Below are 12,947 nucleotides of genomic sequence, written 5' to 3'. Positions count from 1 at the left end.
CACGATTTCCACTTCACGAATTCACGATTTCAACTTCATGAATTCACGATTTCCACTTCACGATTTCAACTTCATGAATTCACGATTTCTACTTCACGAATTCACGATTTCCGCTTCATGAATTCACGATTTCTACTTCACAAATTCACGATTTCCGCTTCATGAAATCACGATTTCACGATTTCCACTTCACGAATTCACGATTTCACGATTTCAACTTCATGAATTCACGATTTCCACTTCACGATTTCAACTTCATGAATTCACGATTTCTACTTCACGAATTCACGATTTCCGCTTCATGAATTCACGATTTCTACTTCACGAATTCACGATTTCCGCTTCATGAATTCACGATTTCACGATTTCCACTTCACGAATTCACGATTTCACGATTTCCACTTCACGAATTCACGATTTCCACTTCACGAAATCACGATTTCACGATTTCAACTTCATGAATTCACGATTTCACCATCGTGAAATCGTGAATTCGTGAAGTGGAAATCGAGAATTCGTGAAGTGGAAATCGTGAATTCATGAAGTGGAAATCGTGAAATCGTGAATTCATGAAGTGGAAATCGTGAAATCAGGAAGCAGAAATCGTGAAATAATGAAGTTGAAATGTCACCACGGGTCTTTCGTAAATTACTAAGGAACTAGACGCGTGCGCTGATGCCTTCACTAACTCACTGTACAGTGGTTATGTTGCTTGTTGACAATGCAGGACTAAGTAAACTTAGATATAACCTTGGGTAGTGGTTGGAGTGGAGGAGGGTAAGTGGGAAAATGGTTACATCAAAACATCAAAACAAATACAAGATTAAAACATATCTTTTGGTTTATTGGGGAGATTGATAGGGAATAAATTCCAGATGAAAGTGCATAATTATTTAATGTTGCGCAACATTCATATAGTGTCACGGACATTTTGAGGTTTATGCTATACATAGAGGATATTACATGAGTGTCTTTTCATACTGAATTTATTAAACAAGTTGAATAAAATAATAAAATGTGAGGCTCTGCCGAGCATTTTATCAATTTTATTCAACGAGTTTAATAAATTCAGTGTGGAAAGTCACAAATGTAATATTCTTTTTATCACAAGTCAGCTTTTCCTGCAGAAACATAAACAATTCTACTTTCTATTACTATAATTACTGTATAAACACGTCGATTTCACCAACGTCTCCAATACTATAAATGACGTCGACGTCAAAGCTTTATTACACTAGTGTATTATCATTTTTAAATAATGGCTTTATTACACTCCCGCGACGTCAAATATGTGATAAAAATGTTTATTACCTTTATATATTTTTTACTAAATCAAGGATCATAACTCAGTCTTGCTGAATAAAGCCCAAATAAAACATCAGGTGCAAAATTCTACACGCTGAATAAGAAACATATATGGTTTCATACATATTGAAAAACATGCGATATACAAAGTTTGCATGTTAGTGACCTAACTAAGGGTCATAATTCTGGTCTGACTGAGTGAAATCCAAAACAAAACCACAGGTACACATCTTCATACGCACAGTCCTAAGGGTTTTGATAATCTAGGTCAAATACTTAATTTAGGTACGTGCGACGCAGACATTTTGGCCATATATGCATACATCGGCAAAGTCAAGAGTAATAAGTTAACTTTGGTCTGGGTGAATGACATCCCAAACAAAACCCAATGTGTACAACTTCAAATGCTTAATGTTTCGTGCCTCTATGTCAAATACTTTTCGAAATATACGCGATACAATCTCTTAGACCCTTTATACATATTTTAGACTGACAAGGGCTATAACTTTAGTTGGCTAATTGAAATCCCAAACAATAAGCCAGATGCACAACGTCTTATGCTGACATCCGATAATGTTTCATGACTCTAGGTCACAAAAAACGTTTTGACAGAAATACGTTTTCCTTCATTGCCTAATACACGTCGAAGAGGGAAGCCAACAAGGTCTAAGTCTAGAAATTTCTTTGCTTATTTGAACTTAGAACTTGTTTGCTTTGACCCATGAACACTTACATTAAATACATATAAGCATAATAAGCAATAATTATTATACAGCATAGTATAAAGAAAAATTATACGAGGGGCGATCGAAAAATATCCAGACTTTTTATCTCTCAAAAATAGTTCAATATTTTTCAAAAATTCTTTTTATTATTTCTAAAGTATTCCCCATCTACGTCTTTACACATTTGCCATCTTCGTGGTGCTTTTTTATTCCCTCTGCAGACCATGATGTAGACATATTGCTGAGGTACCGATTTACAGCATAAATCAAAGCCGCCCTGGTCCCCAGCGAGCCTTTTTTCAGTTTTCCAAACAAATAAAAGTCGCAGGGGCTGTACGGAGGGTAGGACAACAGTTGCAACTTGAATGAGTTGGTAAGTCTACTGTAGGTGAGGCAGTATGAGAGAGGGTATTGTCATGCAAAAGAACGACATTTTTCAGGGCTAGCGCAAGGGACGACAAAACTTTTTTTCAGTTTTTCTTTTGATTTTTTTTTTTCAAAATTACTCGCAGGTTGAACTTTTGGCATGACATGAGCCAGTATTTTTTCACGTGAATCCCAAAAAGCAGCTAGCATAACCTTGCCAGCAGAAGGAGACAGCTTAAACTTCTTGAGAGGTGGGGAACCAGCTCATTTCCACTGCTTTGACTGAGCTTTTTGTTTCAGCATAATGAGCCCAAATTTCATCCAAAGTGACAATACAGTACAAAAACTTATTTTCATTACGGTTAAAACGCTCCAAATGTTATTTTGCTATGGTCACTCTGGATGCCTTTTAGTCTTCTGTCTGCTTTTTTTGGCATCCACTCAGCACTTACCTAGCTTATACCTAGTTTTGGGTGTGAAATCTGATGAGCCGACACTTTACCTATCTTAACTTATTTGCTACCTTTTGCAATGCCATTATGCGATTTTTGTTGCATGAGTCACTGTTTCAGCGGGTCTCCCTGGCTTAGGCTTGACCCTCACGCTTCTCCTTGCCTTACCTAAACTGTGAAACCAGACTATAAAAGGTTGAACGGGATATGCAGGCTTTAGAAAAAAAACTTTTCTGCAACCTTTGATAAGTGTGACAAGGTTTTTCACCCTCTGAAATCAGGAAATTTATTACAGATATCTGTTCCTCCAGCTTAGAGTCCATGGGACCCTAACACCTACTTTGTTTAAATGCTAAAAAATTCGTGTATACACACTTTCATTGAAAATAAACTAACCGATTTATAAGCGATAAAATGTAGTTTTCGCTCATGTATTGCATGCGTAGGAAGCTGCAACTGGAAAGACAGGAACATGAGAAGTCCGGATATTATAGGACCGCCTCTCGTAAAACATACAATGAAAATAAAATCGATGCAGCCCTCCTGTATGGCATGTCAAACGTTGCTAAATAAACTAACCGATTTATAAGCGATAAAATGTAGTTTTCGCTCATGTATTGCATGCGTAGGAAGCTGCAACTGGAAAGACAGGAACATGAGAAGTCCGGATATTATAGGACCGCCTCTCGTAAAACATACAATGAAAATAAAATCGATGCAGCCCTCCTGTATGGCATGTCAAACGTTGCTAAATTATATATGTATGTTATTACATTAATACTGTATGTTTGTTATTGTTATTCAATGTCTTGTCATTCATATTTTAAAATTTGCTATTGTTATTGTATATGTCGTTATTCTTATGGTAAAAGTCATTATTGTTATTCTATGTTTCGTTATTGTTATTGTATCTTTGATATTGTTATTCAATGTCATGTCATTCATATTATAAGTCTTACCATTGTTATTGTATATGCCGTTATTCTTATTGTATGTTTGATATTCTTATGGTAAAAGTCATTATTGTTATTTTATATTTCGTTATTCTTATTGTATCTTTGATATTGTTATTCAATGCCGTGTCATTCATATTCTGGACACGACATTGAATAACAATATCAAAGATACAATAAGAATAACGAAATATAGAATAACAATAATGATTTTTAGAATATGAATGACAAGACATTGAATAACAATAACAAACATACAATAATAATAACATACGTTTGACATGCCATACTCCTGCTTTATACTTGAACTGCCTGAACGTTTGAATGAACAAAAGATGACGTATGTATTTGATGAGCATTACTTCATGAAAAATTTACTTATACATTGTAGTTAGCTTTATTGTGTACATCTGAACGTATTACACAGAAATGAATTGTTATACGTGTAATAAATATACTGTTTTGTTTCCGTCTTCAAGCCAAAAATGTTGTCACTGCATGTGCGCTTTATTGTTTACATCGACTCAAAATCAATCTCTCTTTTAAATACAGCCCGACAAAGGTTCACTTTAGTATATTCAAAAAAATCTTCATCTTCCAGCTGCCAGGTTTACTATTTCGCGAAGCACGTCTGAAACGAGACAAGACATCGTTAAACAAATTATACATCTTGTAAACTATAAAAGATGACTGATCAAGATAACAAGTGGCCGAGGTTGACTCCATAACAGACGCCAGGAGTTACTTCGACCAAACATGTCCTGCACTTGCATTCAGGAATTTTACATCCATTGTTGAACATCTAGCAGAGAAACTTCTTCGTGTCGGGATTCTACTCCACCACTTGACGGGTGAAACTTTTTACATTTGACTTTGGAACGTGATGGGTTTAAAGTGACGTTTGGTCTGCACCCTTAATTGATTTACAGCTTTACAGTGACGATTTTGCAATCGACCGTTTTAAGGCTAACCCCACTGTTTCCCTTTATTTGTTTTCCAGGTTGGCTTTATGATTTACTTTGTCTATGTATTTTTGTGAATATATTGTGTACACAACCATACATACACTGCTATAGAGTTGTGGTTTGTGGGGTGATTTTTCTTAAAAAGTGGTTGGATTGAATCGTCATCGTGAGACAATATTTTTCAGAAATAGTTCTGATCGAAATTCCCTATTTCATAAAATTTACTACTTGACCTCCTATCTGTTAAAGACCCATCACAGAATAATGGTATCATTTTCTGTTTCCATGATACAATTTCATTGGAAAGAAGTATGGTTTTCTTAATTTGACTCCGAGTATCTTAATTTGACACCAAGTATTTCCAAATTAAATGTAGACAATATCCGAACAAATAGAAGTTGCTTCTCTAAATGTTCTTCAGAACTAGCCGATGATAAACATTGCTCAAAATCATTGAATGTTATTTTCATGTTGACTGTATTCTTTCTTCTTTATATTTTTCTTGTCGTCATTATTGTCATGGCAATCTTGTTTTCCCGAACGGTCTTGACCTAGGCCAATTCAAGATTTGATTATAAACCCTAATTTATGTTTTCTTATAGATCTGATAACTTTTTAACAGGTGCTATTTAATTGCTGAGACATTCTATTTTGTACAAGCGTATTCAAACATCTATGTTAAGACGGAACGTGTAATTAAAGCCTGAAGAGGATACTTTACTGAGGTGAAAGTCATGGTCCAGTCCATTTGAAAATGTAACTATGTATTATTATGATATTGCTTTCGTATGTATGTTTTAGTCAAAATAAAATGGTAGAAAACTGAAAGTTACCACAAAGCAAAGCATCTGTACTTGGTTGAACACTTCGCTCATGTACATAATTTCGAACGGGAAAAACGACGCTTCTTCTTAAGCCGAATGTTTTCTCTATCTGTTGTAAACATTCTTGCAGGCATGATTTCATATATGGTGTGTCGCAGTCCAGTCCGAGTGTCTTATCAAGTTGATCTATCTTAGTAACCACTGTGGCAAACGCTATTCCTAAAAACATTATCAATTTCAATTTAATTTCTTTTGTTAGTTACCAATGCGATAAATGAAAATATACTTTCTTAGATCCCAACGTTAGAAAAGAAATATCTGAAAACATTACCATTTTTCAATTTTATTTCTTCTCTTTGTTACCGCAATGACAATGGAGATACCTTAAATGCATAGTCAGTGTTATGTTTCCTAATTTCCACTACGGAAAAAGAAATACCTTAAATAACTTAAACTTCAATTCCATTTCTTTTCATAACTACCACAATGGAAAAGAAAATATTTAAAATGAATAATCGCTTTAAATGTCAATTCTGTTCTTATTGACATCGACGACCAAGGAAATACATGTACCTACAACACACAACAACTTTCATTTTTTAAATATAGTTTTAGTTATCATAATGACATCGAATATAACTAAAAATCACCACATCCACTACTAATTATTTTCATAGTAACCACTGTGACAAAGAAAATGGCTAAAACATGTCATAGCCTTTCAGTTCTATTCCATTTCTTTACTTGGTTTTAAGTGACACAAATATATTTAAGAAACAATGAACTGCATTTTCAAAACGCAAAATCATGCCCCGGGTATATGACCAAAGATGTTATTTATTTGATTTTATTTTTAGTTGCGTTTAACGTTACACCGACTCAATTATTGGTCATATGGCGACATTCTAGCTTTGATGGTGGAGGAAGACCCCAGGTGCGCCTCAAAGCATTATTTCATCACAAGCGGGCCCCTGTTTATTTGAGGTTTTTACGTTTAAGGTAAAGATCATATGAAGGTCAAGGTCATCTATATATAGGTTAGTTTGTAGGTCATGCCATGTGACTATGAACTGAACTGGCATATTAAAGCGGGCTGATGGACTAAAATGTTGTTTATTAAGGTTTCAAGTTTGAAGGTGAATGCCATTTGAAGTTTATAATCATCTATAACAAGTCAGTTTGTAGGTTTTGCCACAAGGTTAAATAAGTACATTGGGTCATTTTGCGGGTTGTAGGACCATAAAATTTGTGTTTAAGGTTTTAAGTTGACGATGAAGGTCATATAAGGGTCAAGGTCATCTATATAGGTCAGTTTGTAGTTCTTGCCACTAGTTGAGTTTGGGTATGAACTAAATCGGGTCATTAATGTTGGCTGTAGGCAATCTGGTTAATACGGACAGACAACTGGGCACTTCAATCGCTATATGCCCATGGACAAAAAATAAAATCGTAGAAAAAAATCCTTAGTAAGATGAAGCATAAAACGCAACCAAGCAAAACAACAGCTGACTCGGTTTAATGAGAAAAGAAAACGTAGACTTTTTACTTATAATTGATGCAAAGTCCCTTCGAACACTTTTTCAGGCAGGAGCGGATACCTAAGCATTTAAGCTATGTGGCATCCTTACATACATCTTATTTACACCACCTAAGCTATGTGGCATCCTTACGTACAAGAATTTGAAAATTTGAGCGAGATTAAGCAAGAAATCCCCAAATGTTGTTACAGATATACATAACAAATGGTGACACACAGTTCGTTCAACATCTCTGCAATTCAAATAAAACATTCAACAATGGAAAAGCCTTATCTTACTTTTATTTTAAGGCACTACTAGGTTGCGAAGACAGGACATAACTGATCCGTGAGGAGTTATGCATATTCTATTGCCTCTCATGAACAGACTCAATCAAAACGTATGCTATTACTTAAGGAACTTTTTATATTTTATTTACTAAAAAATATCAAGTCACAAATAACCTGTCGTTGAGCTGATCAAAACTCTGTCCCAAGGATCATAAACTGTCTAGCGGATAACTTTGTTAAGAATCAATTTTGTTGTTTTAAGAGATTATGGGACCTCCGTGGCCAAGTGATTAAGGTTGCTGACGTAAATCACTTGCTCCTCATTGATGTGGGTTCGAGCGTCTCTTAGGGGACTATTGAGTCTCATTTCAGGAAGCAACCCGCCTGGCTTACGGGAGGTCATTGGTTCTAGTCTCCACTGTGAAAAGCTGAAAACTCTCAATATGACTTATAATTGTGTCTTTGAGACGTTAAACCCAACAAAAAGTAACAGACTAAATGACATTTCTACCCGATTTAGTTAAAGGTTTTATCTGGGGTATAAAGTTTTAAGCAGCCCGTTACCGGATGCATGTGCTTTTAGCTTCGATCTTTAATTTATCATACAGGCCTCGGTAATTTTAGTTACCTTTTCTCATCAGAAGTTTTTTTAGTTGTTTAAAATATTCTATTTCCCATTTTTCAATGGCATCCACGTTTGCTCCGTCAACTATAAAACAAACCAAATGTATCTTGTTTGATTTTTCAGGCTCTTTTATGAAGTCCTCATCATCTTCACATATACCTTGAATCATCTGCAATTGAAATACCAGAGGTAAAAACAAGAGCTGCAAATCGTTATTATTTCACTTTACTTTCGACGGCAATTTCCTTACCTAAAGTATCTAAAGGCCTCTAGCTTGCCCGGTAAACAATCTACAGGGGAAATGGGTCCAAAAATAATGCCCTCTCAAATGATCACCTAAATTGATTTGCTGTTAAGTCCTACTCACCAGCTTTCATGTGCTATTGCGTTCTGAGGATCAATGAAAATATCTATATTTAAAGTACAAAAGGTCCCATTTCATAGATCTCTATGGGAAATGTATGTTTTATTATTTTCGTATGAAATTTTGTGATTACTCCTTTTAATATTAAAGTATTTAAAAATGGACTAATGATTTTGATTTCAATTCAAATTCTACTTTTACATTTGCATTTGATAGATATTTGGACATTTCAACAATTTGAACAAAAACGCAAGTTTTAAAACAACGTGTAATCTATCCTGGTTGCGTAGCCAAGATAGGTAATAATATTTCTGCAAACTTGCATTTCTAATGAATTTCGGCTAAACGTATATTTGTCAATGTAAATATTTGACAAATATAGTACAATATCTCTTATATTAATATGACTTCTTCAGCAAAGTATGTTTATCAAATTTATGTACCAAAATAATCATATTTTGGTTGGGCAACCAGGACAGGAAGACCAATTAAAAAAACCTCCAGTGAAAATACAACATGTATTAAGCAGTGAACAGAAATACAAAATGTATGTGTATATGATCATTTATTGAATTTTCGACTAACAAAATCTTATTAACCACCTTTAAGCAGTATATTATTTTGTTTACCTCGTATCGACTCGGAACATGTCCTTCGAGGATGTATTTTACTTGCTCAACATTTAGTTTGTTCTTTTCATGCATTCCTGGCATATCACAGAAATACAATTGCGTTTTTCTCTTCCCGTCGATTCCAGTTTTAAGTTGATGAGGATTGAACTGGAAAATAATATTGAATCAATTTACATCTTCAATCAGTTTGGTCACACTAGACAAAACTGTGTGTTGCTACATATAACATTCTGTTTAACATCTATTCCATTTTACTATATAGACACGTTATCGAAGGGAAATATACACTGCAGTTATTCACGTTATCAAAATAAGCATTTTGTTTGCTTTTCACCATAATTTCCTTCTATATATAACACGTTTTAAAGTTATACATTTGTTAGACACGCTGCAAGCAATCGTTTAGAGAACCAAAAAAAAGTTTTCTGTCGAACACGCATAAAGCGAAAATCAAGTGCATGCTTGAGCACGGGTTTCAATCTAGTAAAACAATCAAGAATAGAATCTTGCAGTAGGGTATACGTAAGGTTTTGTTACAGTTCTCTATCACTAAGATTAAATTGAAAAAGAAACTGCTATATGACACCTTTTCATCACTGGAGAAAGTTGTTTTCAGCATGTGTTCATCTGCTTCTTCAGACAAATACCGGCATAACTTAATCACCGTTTTATTTTTAAGCTGACAACTGGTAATCTAAGGAACATTTATTAATTTAGAAGTGATTACAGTGATTTTTTGCTGTTAATCAAAAATATAATCAAACTATTGAAAAGGTGTAAGGATCAAACCTTAGTTGTAGTGGACTTCAAAACATTACCAAATTTATATTTTGTAACGACCCATTATTTCGTTTTCTATACTATCCTCCAGAATTTAATTTTAATGTGCATTGTCATTCGCAATCGAAATATTCAGATTGTGCTTGAAATTGGCAGTGTTTATTTATGATGTTAATGCTAGTTTTCTGCTATTCAACTGATTTACGTTTCTTTCAACCGATGAAACGTGATAATAAATGTGATTCAACTACGAAATATTCCCGAAACATCCTTTCATATTATGTTTGTTGCTTGAAATCATAAAAATAAAAGTGTAATGTTGAGTAACTACAAGTTGAGCAGAGGTAAAAAGTGAAACTTATTCAAATGTGGCTGTACATGGGTTAGTTTGGTCAGATTATGATAGAAAACGACAGTGGCAGTGAAATTTTGCAGAGAACGTGTAGAAAACAACAAAAATATTTCAATTTCACTGTTTAGGGTGTATTTTTTTTTCTAAAAATGCATATTAACTGACTTCATATTGCTAAAGTTTAGGTTTCAGAGGTGAGATTGGGTATATTTTATAGTAAAAGTGGGTGATCTTAGAGCAGTTTAGATTTAAAAATGATAAAATGTGGCAAAAATAAACCCCATCAAGGAAAAGTGGTCATAAATTATGTCACGACAGCTATTTTGAAGGAAATTTGGCGCACTAGCATATATTACTGAAAAAAAACGTAAAACTTAAAGATTGATTTTATCAAACTGAAACTGGTATTTTTCATGTATTTAGGTTACTGGTACAATTTAAGAGAAACAACACTTCTGTAGTAAATGAAAATTAATTTCCTTAAAGGACTGATTACACCAAACAAGAAGTGACTACTCAGTGTTACATGTGGAGTAGTCCAAAATGTAGTTCCATGCTATGGATGAAATCTGGTATAATGAGTCACATTTATATTTTTGGCTTACTTTTATTGCTTATGGTATTGAGAAAAGATCAAGACCATTTTCATTGCGAATTTCCAGGTATTAGTTTTATTCTTTGAGAAAATGTCTACATACGCATAATTGCTAAATGGCTATTTTCAAGGGAGCATTTTAAGGGGGTGATGTTTTTCAGAACAGATTATTTTTCTTATGTGTAACATAACATGTCAATATTTTTCATTTTTTGATAAGAAGACATGTCATACAAAATGACCATAATTATATGGTTTTCATATCATTGAAAAGCTCTAAAGAACTTAAAATGAGGTTTCAAGATTTCATTGTTTATATGAAATAAAGAAGGATCTGAATTGGTAGAGTGTAACCAGTTCCTTGTTTTGGAGCCGTCATTACTTCAATTCACTCTCAGAAGTGTCGTCACAGTCTCGCAGTATACAAGTAGTAACGGCGCAACATTTTAACAATATCGAACACGGACGGTTTTCGTACGGTAAACGCACAACTGGCTATTATATGAGTTGTATTTTTAACATTTCATTATATTTCCGTTTTATTCTATATCTTGATACGTAACTGATGCAATGCCATGCTAGTGTTTTGTTCAATATTTCTGTAATTTATAAATATTAAAGTTAAGCTTTAAAATTGCCTCCGTTTATAATTTCCTATAATTATCTTGGGAAAGTACCGGTCCGGTATTTGACTAACGTAGCACCCTTCTAGAGTTAGCATGCCAACGCTCAACGAGGGGTTCGATAGAAGTTTGGTGGCAGCGGTGGACGGTATATTAACATCGGAAATTCTAATGCCATGAATAATCATTTGAAATTCTAAGAATCTTTAATGCTGATCGCGTAATCTTTACCTAGTACGGGTGGTACTTTCTGATAATGGAAGAATCAGATAAAAATCTTTAAGAGTCAGTGATATCCTACATGATGGACGTAAGTGATTGTGAATCAGTACAAAGTGATCATAATGGTTGTATTCGGGTAGAAAAGGAAAGTTTTATGTGTATCCCACGCGTTAATGCCCTATCAGATAACTCCGGAGATAGAGAAACTGTTCAAAATGATTTGGAAAAAATAGTGACTGATATAAGCTATTAGTCACAAAGAGGTTTGTTAAAACTTAAGTAAGAATTTCTTTAGCAGAGTAAGAAAATAAATTAAATAATTTGCATAATCAGATTGACAATGTTCACGTTACATAAAGTAGCGGCGCAAACTTACCCAAAGATAATTCCAATTAGGGTGTGAGTTCCCACGGTTTGTTTCTAGGATTGGGCCCAGTAAACAGTACTCATAACTACGGAAATATCAATAATAATGGTCTAAACTGAAACCTCGGGATAAGAGACGGTAAGGACGAGTATTTAGCGCAGTTCAATTTTCGGTCGAAGTAAATAACTGGATTCTAGGAAGTCTCAATCTCTGGCGAGTAGTATAGCAGGGGTTGCTCGCGCAATCTTATTTGAGCTTGATTCTTAGAAGAAGCGCGATTTTTATTCTACTGTCACAGTGTCAGTCTTAGAAATTCGGTACGGCTCAATACGTAGAACAGAAATATTTCGGTAGGAAGACATAAAACTATTCCGGAACTTTGCAAGGGCTTGCTCAAAATTACAGGATTTTACTGATAGAAATCTGCATATTACCAAACAAGTTATTACAACAGGGTTACCGATATCATAAACTGCGGAAAGCTTTCAATACATTTTACTACAGGTCGTCCGAACTTTTAAAGAAATATAACACAAACCTTAATAAACTTCTAAAACTTGAAGTTACACACCCCGCATACTATGGGTATGTAGTTAATAAAATTCGGAATTATTAAGCATAATGCTTATTTTAATCAAATATTTGTAAAATGTGTAAACATTTTTATTAAAAGAGGATATAATGCGAAAATCGTTATGAGCAGTTGACCCCTCTACAGTTTGTAACTACGCTTTTCTATTTGTTGGTGCGACGACTAAAAAAGTGAAAGAGTCTCCTAAATCCTACAAAAACGGACGGAGGGGTGGATTTTTGTCTTGCAGCTCCTTAGTCATGCCGTTAAAAGTTAGACTCTTTGTTCTCTGATTTCCGACAAGTTGTTGAGTACATTGGTTTTGACTTTTACTTTACTTTAATTATACCTTAGATTAACCCTATATATATGTTTAACTTTATATGATCTGGTATTTTGTAACTAATGCTAGAGCCTTT

At 34.3% G+C, this 12,947-nt stretch overlaps 1 protein-coding gene across 1 annotated transcript in view; it reads right to left on the bottom strand.

Moving 5' to 3' along the window:
- Positions 1 to 4,032: 4,032 nt before the first annotated feature.
- The window catches only part of LOC123559670 (uncharacterized), a 33,424-nt gene continuing 24,509 nt past the window's right edge, over positions 4,033 to 12,947 (bottom strand). The window contains exons 9-12 of the mRNA XM_053552501.1: positions 9,016 to 9,165; positions 8,026 to 8,191; positions 5,600 to 5,809; positions 4,033 to 4,432 (exon numbers count right to left, since the gene is read on the bottom strand). The gene's annotated coding sequence lies outside the window, so the exon portion shown is untranslated. The remainder of the gene's footprint in view (positions 4,433 to 5,599; positions 5,810 to 8,025; positions 8,192 to 9,015; positions 9,166 to 12,947) is intronic.

Source organism: Mercenaria mercenaria, chromosome 10 (assembly GCF_021730395.1).
Source record: "Mercenaria mercenaria strain notata chromosome 10, MADL_Memer_1, whole genome shotgun sequence".
NCBI lineage: Eukaryota > Metazoa > Mollusca > Bivalvia > Venerida > Veneridae > Mercenaria > Mercenaria mercenaria.
The sequence above is the reverse complement of the archived record's forward strand: the minus strand, read 5'-3'. Positions and strand labels throughout refer to the sequence as shown.